The sequence below is a fragment of the Rattus norvegicus genome, chromosome 8 (genome assembly GCF_036323735.1).
Source record: "Rattus norvegicus strain BN/NHsdMcwi chromosome 8, GRCr8, whole genome shotgun sequence".
Classification (NCBI taxonomy): Eukaryota; Metazoa; Chordata; class Mammalia; order Rodentia; family Muridae; genus Rattus; species Rattus norvegicus.
The window spans coordinates 73,099,978-73,112,531 of NC_086026.1; the positions used below are offsets into that span (position 1 = coordinate 73,099,978).

The following is a 12,554-nucleotide window of genomic DNA, read 5'->3' on the forward strand; positions in this document are numbered from 1 at the left end:
CATAGGGATGGGCACTCATTAGGAATTGATGCCAGATTTCCACTCCCTGCAAAGAACATGCCTAATCCAGTGGCAACCCATGTCCTGTGTCCTCACCCCTGCTTTCCAGCCCTGTGACTTCAAACTAAGAGAGTCAGTTGCTGCTTGTGGTCCCAATTTTCTCTGAGGAAACTCAGGAGTCACATCCATTCTCTCCAGACTGAGACTGGAAAGGGCATGGCCTTGGAGCAGAGGACATGGGAACATGCAGTGTTAACAACTGGGCCCCCAGGACATAAATCCAATCCACAATTCAGGGCAAAGTCCACAACTGTGACCATTTCAAACTGCTATCCTTCCCCAGAGCCTAAACTCCCTCCATGTATGTCCTCAGTGACAAGCCTACCCTCCACCCCACAGTGATCTCTTTCCTCCCCTCCTCTCCCAGGGGACAGATGAACACCTCAGCGTCCGCTTCCACCTGCCTTCTGGGGGCTCCGGTGGCCTCCTCTGCCACAGCCATCCTCCCCAGCACTCTGTGGCTGGCTCTCCCAACTCTCAAAGCCTGTTTTCTTTAATTAGCTCACTGTGGCAGGAGAAAAATTCTGCCCCACCCTCGAAATGAGCGGCTGAGGCCTCAAATGTACTCTGTGGTCTGCCTCTGGGCTACCAGGCCTGAGCCAGGCAGAAAGAGGCCTGCTTGGGAGGCCAGGCAGGAAGAAACCCCCACTACTCACTGTGGCCGCTCCCTCCCCACAGCTGACGCTGGCCAGGCAACCACAGGGCTGCTCCCTTCCTGAGGCCCCAAAACCTGCCATTGTGGCTCCAGCCAGGGGACAAAGCCAAACCCCATCAGCTTTCTCTCTCCCTCTTCCTTCTTCCTTCCTTCCTGACCTGATCCGGGGACGTTAAGACGGTCCCTCACACCTCCTCTCCTCACAGGTGCTACACATAATTAGAAATCCAGAAGGTTTATCATAACATCAATATTCAAATACTTTTAATTTTAAATCAATAAGCTTTATTATGGTATTTCCATATATTTATTTTTAAAACTTTATGTTTAAAACTACTTTTGTCTGTTATATGCATTCATGGTATATGTGTGTGTATGTGTGCACGTGTGTGTACATATATGTACACATGTGTGTATGTGTGTGTGAGTGTACATGTGTGCCTGTGTGTGCGTGTGTGTGTGTATGTGCATGAGTGTGTATACGTGTGTGTACATGTGTGTGCATGTTTGTATCTGTGTGTACACGTGTGTGTGAGTGTACATGTGTGTGTGCATGTGTATATGTGTGTGTTTGTGTATACACACAGGTATGCACATATGTAGATGTCAGAGGTCAATACCAGGTGTGGTCTCCCAGAAGCTATCCATTATCCATTGTCTTCCAAGACAGGCTCTGTCATTGGCACTGGCCCAGGCTAGGTCAGTTCGGCTAGGCTGGCTAGCCAGTAAATGCAGACAATGTACCTGTTTCCAGTGTGATATTTCAAGTGCACAGCCCCATGCCTGTCTTTTTGTGAGAATTCTAGGGATCAAACTCAGGTCCTTGGTCTTGTGCAGCAAGTACTTCACCAACTAAGCAGTCTCTCCTGCCCATACACTTGACCCTCATCCACCCCTCCCCATCCCACCTCCCCTGTAGGCTTCTACAACAGTCAGCTAAATCTCACCCCATAAGGAAGGCCCACCCATCCTCACCCCATTCCACAGCTAGTGAAACTGAGGCTTAACTGAGGAAAGGACAGACCAAGGCTGTCTGATGGGGACAGAGGCTGAGACCTCAGAGGAGGATCTAGAGCTCCACATTTCAACCTCTGCTATTTTCCTTCATTCTAGCAGTTTCTAAAGAACCATTTGGAGAGCTGCTTAGGGGCCTGGGGCAGCAGCCCCTCAGACAGACTCAGAGTCTCAGAAGTTAAAGCTTGGAGCTGGGGCTCTGGGTAGATACCAGTACAAACCCATCTTCTTCCTCAGCCTTCATCACCACAACTGCTGCAAGTGCTTATGTAATATCAGCTAAATCTCACCCTGTAGGGTGGGCCTACCCATGCTCACTCCATTTCACAGATAAAGGAACCCAGACCTAGTGTCAGAGCCTCTCCCTGAATTCAGTTCATCCTTGTGACCACACTGTCTTCATTTTATAGATGGGGAAACTAAGGCTTTGCTAAACTTGGACAAACTGCTCCAAAATAAGCAAGCAGTAAGAGAAGGACCCAACCAGATCCAGGATTTCAGCCTCCATGTAGCCCACACTCCTAATAGCCACAAGGACAGCAGACTTGGTCTGTTAAGTGACCCATCCAGGGAGGTTAGGCTGGGACTCGAACCAAAGCTGCTCTCAGCTAGCTGCCCAGGCTTCCACCCTAGACTGTACAAAAGCTCCTGAGAGCAAATGTACTGTACTCCCCAAAATGCCCCCCAAGGGCAAGTTGAGGGTAACCTCTAAAGTCCTTAAGTACAAATAACGGTGCCATTACTGTGGACAGCAATTCTTTTGATCAAGAAAATACTCATTTGCCTGCGAGTTCTCTTTTAAGTCAACTATCTTGTGAGCAGATCCAGGATCTAGCAAGATCCTGTGTGCACAAGGCCGGCCTGGGACTACATATAGCACTGGCTTCACAGTGTGTGAATCCTAGCATAGAGTTCATGAGCTGAGTATGGTGATACCTGCCTACCTCAGCACTCAGAGGCTGAAGCAGGAGAATCGCTAGAAAGAGCCAGGCCAGCCTGAGCATATAGCAGTGAATTCCAACACACACACACACACACACACACACACACACACACACACACACACTAAGCTTTTCTTTCATTTTGTTATTCAACACAGTCTTAAGAAAATTATGATTTTACTATTCACCGAGTTGGGTGATCTCACATGACGATGGTTTTATAAGAGTATTTAACTAGTCTATAGAATCTTTGTGCATAGAATGCGTGTTTTGCTTATGTGTTTTCACTGGACAGAAGCATCAAAGCCCAGTGTCAGCTTCACTCCACAGTTTCTCTTTCCCGCTCAACTGGGAACACATTCCCCTAAAGAGCCACAGGAAGAGAGGTTCTGTGAGGAAAGGCCCTTCGGGCAGCTCTGACCTTCCTCTTCCTCCTCCGCTCTCACTTTCACAGTAAGCTGTTGGCTGATCTCGGGAAGGAAGATGAGGGAGGAGACAGGCTTGCTGGGTCAGCAAGATGTCCCAGAGGTGGCTGAAAGGCTTTTCTTTCTGCATCCAAAACAAATTCTGGTCCAAGCGCTAAGTGACAGGCTACAGCTGTGATATCTTACCTAGCACTCTGCCCCAATCCCTTCACGCTGTGCATCTGGCTGGATCCTATGCTCATGGGACACCGCAACACGTCTAGTAATGGGGCAGAAAGAACCACATGTTCCTCCCACTCCCATTCCTCACCTCATTGACCCTCCCCTCCCCTCACAGAGTACTGGTTCAAATAAAATAACTATTGGGAAGAGATCCGAGATGGCAGCCACAGGTCACTGAACCAAGCAAGGGTCTGGGACTGCTCCCCATGAAATGCCCACGAGGCTGGTCACACTGGAAGGGCACACTTGAGTCACACTCCTGGGCTGGGAAAATGGCTGAGCATGCAAAGGGGCCTGTCTCTAAGACTGGCACCCTGAGTTTGATCCCTGGGCTCCACGGAGAGAACTGTTTCCGGCATGTTGTTCTCAGAACTGCACATGCTGGCCTCACCACATATTCATACATTCACACAAACAAAACAAAACAAACAAAAGGCCCCTCCCACAGCTGCCCTTTACCCCCTTTTTATATGTGTGTGTCCAGCTCACATCGGCAAGTGCTCTGGGACAGCTATGAAGCCAAACCAAAACTGACTAAAATCCAATTAAAGCATCATGAACTCCTTTGTGGGACTTTTTCGGATGTGACCAGACTGTGTCCTTGGGTGTAAACTTTATAAATAACAATGCCATGTCATAATGTCAAAAGCTTGCACACTCAGGATATTGGAGCTAAAGATGCCACCTCAGATGGCGGAGAAGTGCTGGCTAAAGCCTCAAACACTGAAAGAAGAGAAAGACCTGTTAAAATGCCTGGCCACTTCAGTACCTGGGGACTTGGAGACCTCAGTGGCCTTCCTAACCTTTTTGAAGGTGACACACTGGCTCCAGGGGTCAGCTTGCTTGCTTACCCAGCTAAAATAAGTCAGATGGAAAAGCAGAAAGATGACTGCCCAGCGGTTAGGAACACTGGATGCTCTTGCAGAGGACCCAGGTTTAGTTCCCAGCTCACAGCTATCTGGAACTCTAGTTCCAAGAGATCAGACATCCTTTAAGGCCTCAGTGTATACCACACACACACAAACGGTCCACACACATGCACGCTGCAGACACTCATAAAAATGCATAAATCTTTACAATAAAGACAGATGCACACACCGAGTGTCCATTCTGTATCTGATTATCACCAAGGGGTGAAGGTTGGGACCAGCCACTTCCTGGCTCTTAGCAAGGTCACAAAGACAAGCTAACATTTGTACATACATTAAACCCCTCTTATAACAGCCCTAAAATACTTTCCTAATGGAGAAAACAGAGGCTCAAAGAAGTCACGTGACTTGCCTTAGGGCCTACCCAGCCAGCCAGCTTCAGGGTGACTTCTCGGGACCTGTCACCAGCCACTAAGTGACTCCTGCGAGCAGCACCTCTGCCCTCCCAGAAGTTGGAGCTGCCAGGTATGGTCAAAACACACAGGTACTTAACTGCAGCGAAAAATGACAGCAACTCTGAGTCCACATTGTAGTGGCCAACCAAGACACCCACAACCTGCTAAGATTTAAATGAAAAATTCAAGCATGGGTCCGGAGGACTGCAATAAAGACATGTGGTCACATCCCTGTCTGCTCTAGTGCAGACTGTGCGGCACAGCTCAGGTAATTACGAGCTCTGATGGCCGTGGCTGCAGGAGAAGTAATATGTATTTATTAAGTTCAAGGCCCTGCCTCCAACATGGTTATTTAGAGTCATTAGGACCTGCTGGAGCAGGCCCTGGCCTCCACACTATCACATCGCCCCACCCTGCCACAGCCCTCTCCGAAGGGCAGCAATTTTGAGTCAAGCGGGAGGATTCTTTGCTGAGTCGGCCTTCAGGTAAATACCACAACCTTGTATAAGGACAGAGGCTGAGGGGACAGCACCTGGCTGACTCCAGGTGCAGGGTAAGCGAGTGTCACCGTGAATCTCATCTTCACCACACACACATCTTAATGTCACCTCTGGCTGCAACTCAGATAGTTCCAAGGCCTGAAATTGCATGCCCTAACCTGTCCAGGGCTCAGGCTGGCTTTTCTAGGCCCATCCCCATAGGCCAGTGTGCAGGCTGCCTCAAAAGGTTTTGGTGTCCAAAGCCTTGCCAAAAGATGGATGGGCCAGAGCTCGGAACACTGAAGGGGAGGTGCCTGAACAGCTGAGGACCAGAAATAACGTGATCTGGGGTCAGACTCTTCCCTTGCCATCTCTGAGCTGTAGTGTCCTTGGCCCCTGAGGAAGGCCCTGAATGGGATGGCACTGACCAGACACACTAAAGTATACACTTTACATGCCAGTCAAGCCTTCCATTGGTCCCAGAGGCTGTGGGAGGCAAGAAAACAGTCACAAGTATCTCCCTTGTGTCCTATGGGGAACCAGCTTCAATTAGCCCTGCCAGCTCACAGTTCCAACATTACCACCCGTCAGCAGAGCATCATCTACCCAGTTCCGCTTTCCCTTCTTAGCAGCGGCCACACTGCACATGGCTCCGCGGCGAAGTGGCCTTTGTCTGCCTCTTGGGACAGGGCTAGCTCACATCCTTCCTCCTACACCATGGAAGCCTTGGCTACTGCTTGTCTTTGACACCCTGCTTGACAGGATTTGAGCAGTAGGAACAGGAGAGGAAGAGGGAAGGGGCAGGGGGAGGGAGGGAGGAGAAGGAAGGGGATGGGGAGGGGAACAAAGAGGAAGAGAGGGAAGTAGATGGGTAGGGTTGGGGGAGGAGAGAGAGAGAGAGAGAGAGAGAGAGAGAGAGAGAGAGAGAAGAAGAAGAAGAAGGAGGAGGAGGAGGAGGAGCAGGAGGAGGAGCAGGAGGAGCAGGAGGAGGAGAGGAGAGAGGGGGAGGGGAGGAGAGAGGGGGAGGGGAGGGAGGAGGGGAGAGGGGGAGGGGGGAGGGGGGAGCACAGGGAACCGGAGATGTACAGGGATAGGGAGAAGGAGAGAACCTGAACTAGGCTACCATAGAGGTTCACAGAGATGGCCAGGCTAGCCACAGGATTTGGAGGATGTGTGATCCCAATCAGCTTTCTATTTAGGGGCCCATGGTGACCCTGACCCTAAGTACTCAGAACAACAGCTCTTCCCTTTATCCCTCCAGACTAATGTTGGCAGTGGCCTCCCACTGAGCTCTGGGTCACCTTGTCTCCCCATGTTTGGCTCTCAGCTCCTGTGTAGCCAAGGTCCCATATTAAATTCCCTTTGTGGTAAGTGGAGCACACAGGTCCACTTCCCTAGTTAGACGAGGAATAACACAATGTAACAACCGACTCGAATAACGACCAACTACAGCACTCAGAAGCGCTTATACCAGCAGAGGGTCCTGGAGGGTCCTGCAAGGCCACTTGCAAGAATGAAAAGAGGTAAATTGATGAATGTAGCACCCCCCAAATATCATTAATATCTGAAACAGGTGCCAACTACAAAGCCAAGGCCAACTGCAAAGGAAAGCTGGAGAGGCGAGAATCCATGACAACAGCAGAGACAGCCACGGTCTGTACTTTCAATTTTAAAACACCTTATTTTCTTGAAACCATGGTCACGGCCACAATGACACCAGAAGTTCCTCCTGAAAGTACCTGGTGGTTATCCAGAGGTGAGTGACTCACTTGCTAGAGAGGTCACAGGAGTATCATGCTGGGGCCTTTGCTGCTGGGAAAGGCAGGTAACCAGCCAAACCCCAAACCTCCTCCAGCCTTCCTTCTCTTAGGTTTGGAGATGGGGGTCTGGCTCTAGTCTGGATGGCAGGCTGGAAGTCCTTGCACACAGGATACCTAGAGACTGTTGGGGTGCTGGGGAACTGTGAAGCTGTTCACACAGCAGCAGGGGCTGGGTGGCTGAGTAGTTATGGCACTTAAGGCCCACAGGGAACACCAGTGAGAGTGGGGGGCCATGGTGAGTCAGGGTACAGAGGCAACTGGGAGAAGAGTTTCTATGTCCTCTCCAACAGGCTTAATTAAAGTCAAAAGGAGCTAGACTGAGCTGGGCATGTGGTACACACCTGGAATCCCGGCACTCAGAAAGCTGAGGCAGGAGAATTACAAGTTCAAGGCTAGCCTGGACTACAGAGTGACCCTGTCAAAAGAAGAGAGGGAGAAGGGGAGGGGAGAGATGAGTCCAGCACACGGTCCCAAGGGTAAGAGTGTACACACCCATTGATTGAGTTCAATCCCTGGAACTCACAGTAGCAGAAAGTGACTCCTGAAAGCTGTCCTCTGACTTTTATGTACACCCATGTACATATTCACATACACACACACAAATATATATATTTATGTATATATTATGTATATAAATTATATACATATATAGTATGTACATATGTGTATATATTATACATTAGATATTATATATAATATATGTGCATATATGAAATATAAGATGTAAATGAGATTTGTCATATGTGTGTGTGTGTGTGTGTGTGTGTGTGTGTGTGTGTGTGTGTGTATGAGAAAAATAAGGAAATGGCTCCTGAAGCCAGTTGGTAACCAGATGGATTTGTGCATAGGACCTCCGGGGACCCTGAAGCAAGCGGCCTCCTCGCCTGAGCTGAGCAGGCGATGGCAGTAACTCACCCAGGGAAGAGGAGCCATGGAGCGCTTCCGATGTGAGGTGAATGGGTGACATTTAGTAAACACTGTACAGTTAGACCACGACCTCCTGTAAAAAGGGTCCTTCGCTCTCAGCCCAAGCTGATTTGCCTGAGAAACTTAGAGGCTGGCTTTAAGGAGGAGCCTGAAGCAGAGAGCCTTGAGGACTGCCAGATACAATTACATATTCTTTCTGACTTTGGTCTTGAGTGGAACCGCTCAGCTCCTGGCTCACACGTGCCCTATGCACATGAAGACAACCAGGCTCTCTAGGCCAGCATCAGAGAGTACACCCCAGTGCCACCTCCTACCTGTCCTTACAAGCCCCTCGCACTTACCCCTTGCTACGTGGTTTTTACCATGCGGGACGCTGGCTGCTCTGGCGATAATGACCATTTGCCAGTCTGCCAACTACCAAGAAAATGGAGTTAGTATTAGCGGCTATTTCTTCTGGATTGAAACATTGCCTCCACCAGCATCAAGGGAGGCTCAGAACATCCATGACCAACTCACAAAGACTCACAGACTCCTCCTCAGGATACTGAAAGCAGGAAATAACTGCTTGGAGGGGGCTCTTCAGAGGAGCTGCCTGCACACTGTGCACGAGCTCCAGGAATACGGATTCTGTGTTGCCACCCATGCTAAGATGGACTCTTCAGGGGTGCAGCTGCTGGAGGCACCACACTCCTGTAAGCTATCCAGATGACAAACCACACCACCTTTGGTGTGTCAGTGCCCAGCCTACCTGGGATTGCTCCAGAAGAAAAACATCCAACACTCGGCCTTGTACAAAGCTGAGCAATTAAAAAGTCAGACATACGAGTCAAAGAGCTATTCCTAACGTTGACACTACTATGAACTCTCCACACGATCTCGGACAAGTCCCTGGACACACCCCACGGGACTCAGCTTCTCAGTCTGTCACCAACAGAGTCTAACTAGACAAGGGAACAAACACAGTCATTCTGAACAAGAAAGTAAACAGGGTAAGTCCCCTCTTGTGGAAGGAAGGGAAGGGGAGGGAGGGGAGGGACTGGAGGAGTCTAAGGCAGAGAGAGGTCAGAGGTAGGGAGGGGAGGATGGGGTGGGAGTGGTAAGAAATGCAGAGAGGGGCCAGGAGTCTGTAACAGGGCTCACCACAAATTTTGAGGGAGGGGGAAGGTAGAAGGAGGCACAAGACTGCCCTCAGAGCCATCAGCTACCCAGTGGCAAAGATGGGTGTCTTACACAAGTAGACACCAGATGCTGTTTCTCTCCCTGGGAGAGGCTCCAAGTCCTGAATCCCACCCTGCCTCCAGAAGCCCCCAATGGGGCTTGCTATGATCTCCTTGGGGTGGGGCTTCACCAACTTGAGATTGCCTCTACCTCAACCCAGGCTCCCATGTGAGACCGAGTGCCTACAGCCAGCCCTACGGAAGAGCATAGCCCTCAACAACAGACACCGTTGGCTGCTTGTACCAAGGACCCTTTTATCCACAGCCCCCAGTCAGGGATGAACGTCTACCACCGAACAGCTATATGCCCACACCCCACACACTCCACACAACACACACACACACACACACACACACACACACACACACACACATTCTCATCTGCACTAGCACCTACTTTCAGGAACTCTTTAGACTAAAAGGAATTAGGCATGGAAGATAGCTTTATAACAGATGATGGAAATGTGGCTGGTACTTCCCCTAGTCTAGTGCCAGGTGTTAAGAGATCCATGGTTTTCTGAGACAAAACATACAGCCAGTACATTTATTTCTTAAGGAAACCCTGCCATCAAAGAATGTGGACCTGAAGGGACAGCCACAGACAGGTCAGTAGGTCACCCTGGTCACTTGCCCTACTGCATCCAGGGCACTATGGAAGACATTATGTTAAGGGGCCAGTGCACTGCACCCCATAGTGCATGCCTACACCTGCCCTTCCAGGGCTGAAGACAAAGGCCACCCAGGCCACCTGGCTTGTTTTCTACCAGTTCCCAATCACAAAGATAATCATAAAGAAAGAAAAGGATTACACCTTTTAAAAAATGCAACGCAGACGGGGTGGTCCCCAGGACAGCAGCCGAGGAGAAGAGTGAGGGTTTGGTTTTCCAAGGTGTTTCTCTCCAAGCCTGGGCTCCCAGCTTGCTTCTTTAGAATAGTCCAAAAGTAGCACACCCCAGCCCCACACATAACACTTTTTAAAAAGCCACTTTTCCGGAGAAAGCAGGTTCAAGTGTGGGGGCCCCTTCCCTTCTGGGCTCACTGGACAATCTCTGTTAGAGAAAAGTCACCCCAACAAAGGTCAGAGGTGAGCCCTGTCTTTGCCAGGAAGCTGCTCCCTTCTTGCAGAACACAGCCACTCCCTCCATTGGGACAGAGAGCAAGGGTGCCCTCCCCTTCATCCCTCTTCATTGGGAGACAACATCTGAAAATAGTCTTCCTAGCAGGGCCAAACTAAAGTGGCCTGCAAGGCAGCAAGGCAGCAAGGCAGCAAGGCACCGGTGTCTCCTCTTCTCTGCTCCCATCCCTCCCCAACATGGTCCCTGGATGGTTCTGCTATCCCTGAGCTCTCTGTTTGCCCACGTCCATCATCCTGTTTTTATACCTGCAGTGACATCCCTGTCCTCACCTCATGGATCTGAGTCCACAGCAGACTACCCCAACCCCTGCACACCCACCCGTTTACCCTGAGAAGAGCTGTAGAACAACCAAGAGCTACTTAGCACAGGCTAACACTGTGGGGCCTCAAACACAGGCCCCTAGAACCACAGGATGGGGTTCCCACAGCCAATAGAAGCAAACCTCAAACCGAGAACCCAGAAAACCAGGCCTGGGGCATAGCTACACACAGCAGGTTTCCTCTTGCCAATAAAGGTGATCTATGGGGCCAAGTCAACACATGCGTGGCCTCTCCCTCCACCTTGAGCTTTTGAGCTTGATTCTTCCCCCATGAACTGGGCAAAAATGGCTGGAGCTGTCAATCAGCTGAACTATAGCAAGGCCAAGAGCTCCGTTCCACAAGCTGCAAAGGTGGCTTGCTCAACTGGGTTCGGGCAGAGCTGGCCCTGGAGCATGCAATCTCGAAGCACAGACCATAAACACAAAATTAAAAGGTAAAGTAACAAGGGCAGAGATGTTTACTGGAAACTTTGCTTCTGCTGCCCAGAAAATATGGGCTTTTTATAAACACACACACACACACACACACACACACACCACACCCTGCTGCCTACCTTTAGAAGGATGTACTTTGCTCTGTATGTGGCTTTTTTATCTGCCCTTGTTACACTCAGCTCATGACCGGGAAACCTGGAATCATCACCCACATAGAAATGACAGCCTTGGCAACACCCAGAATGACCAACCCATAGGCTGCATTTACAGTTGATCACCAACTAGCTCAAAGGACAAACCCCAGTTCCCAGCAGAGAATTAATCCCATGCGAAGAAAATTATTCCTGAAGCCAGGGAAAGTGCTTGGGAACAAAACCTCACGTTAAAGCTGGCTGCCAATGAGTGTCCACCAAGGCAGCTTCCAGACACAGATAGCATTATACCAGGAGGCAGAAGATGGGCCACGTGTGTCACTTGCTGGCTTAGTTCCCATCCTTCCATGTCCCTGTCCCTAACTAGTACCAGTGACTTCCCAGTCCCAAGGGCATTCACTGTGCGACTGTGGCACAGGAAGTCCTCATTACCACGGGTTGAGAGCCACATGCTAAAACCTGCAGTACCGCTGAGCTCTTCAGGGAGGAAGAGCACACTGTCCGTTTCTCTAAGCACCTTCCTCAGCTTGCTAGTTATTTAACTGCCTGATTTCTCGACCCTGAATGAAGAACGGCATAGCCCGGCCCAACTGCCAGCACCTGTATCCCAGAGTCTGCCTTCGCAAAGCTCCTCGTCTACCACTCAGCTCTAAGAACCTTCAATACAAGTCGGCACATTCGCTGACCCCCTGTGGCTCATGCCACACTAACTGAATACTCGCTTTTGCCTTCCTTCCAGGAAACAACCCTGTCCCTTCCTCTGAACCAGAGACGCCAACCCAGCCACCCTCGATGTTTTGACACCCACTCCGCATCCCAACGGATTTCTTAGAGTGCTACATAGTAGCAGTCCCTCTCCACCGAGGACAGGAACCCTTTGGCCAAAGAACCAGGGAGCAACACCCACTTCTCCATCCTTTCACAGCTCCCAGAATCCACCAGGGCACGGCCAAGGATCTGGCACTGAGGGATGCCAGCATTGGCTGAGGCCGCGGTCCCATGAACCAAGTGTGGGTGTGTGTCATGGCCTGTTCAATGCATTCCTGCTCCACCCCTGGCCCCACCCCCCGTCCTCTGTTTCCTGAGCAGAAATAACCAAGTGCAGATGGTTCCACTACCTCAAAGCTCTTGAGAAACCACCGAACCCAGAGAGGCTGAGACAACCAGGCTGCCAGCTGATGACCGAATCTGAACAGCCCAGGCCCGGGATGCCTCGCTCCTTAGTGCGTGTGCTTTATTTTTGTAGCCGACCACCATCACTTTCCACCCAGAACACACATGCCTGTCACACCAAACCACAGCTTTACATAAGCGCCGGCAGCTGTGGCTCTCAGTCCCAGCTGCAGTCACCACCTAGCGACTGCAGAAAAGTGCTCAGCTCCACCTGCGGCAATTCTGAAGCAAGTGGTCGGGGGACCCATACAGCAG

General features: G+C 50.5%; 1 protein-coding gene across 1 annotated transcript in view; it reads right to left on the minus strand.

Moving 5' to 3' along the window:
• Window positions 1-12,554, minus strand: part of Smad3 (SMAD family member 3) — a 110,121-nt gene that overhangs the window by 77,774 nt on the left and 19,793 nt on the right. The gene's annotated exons all lie outside the window — the stretch shown is intronic.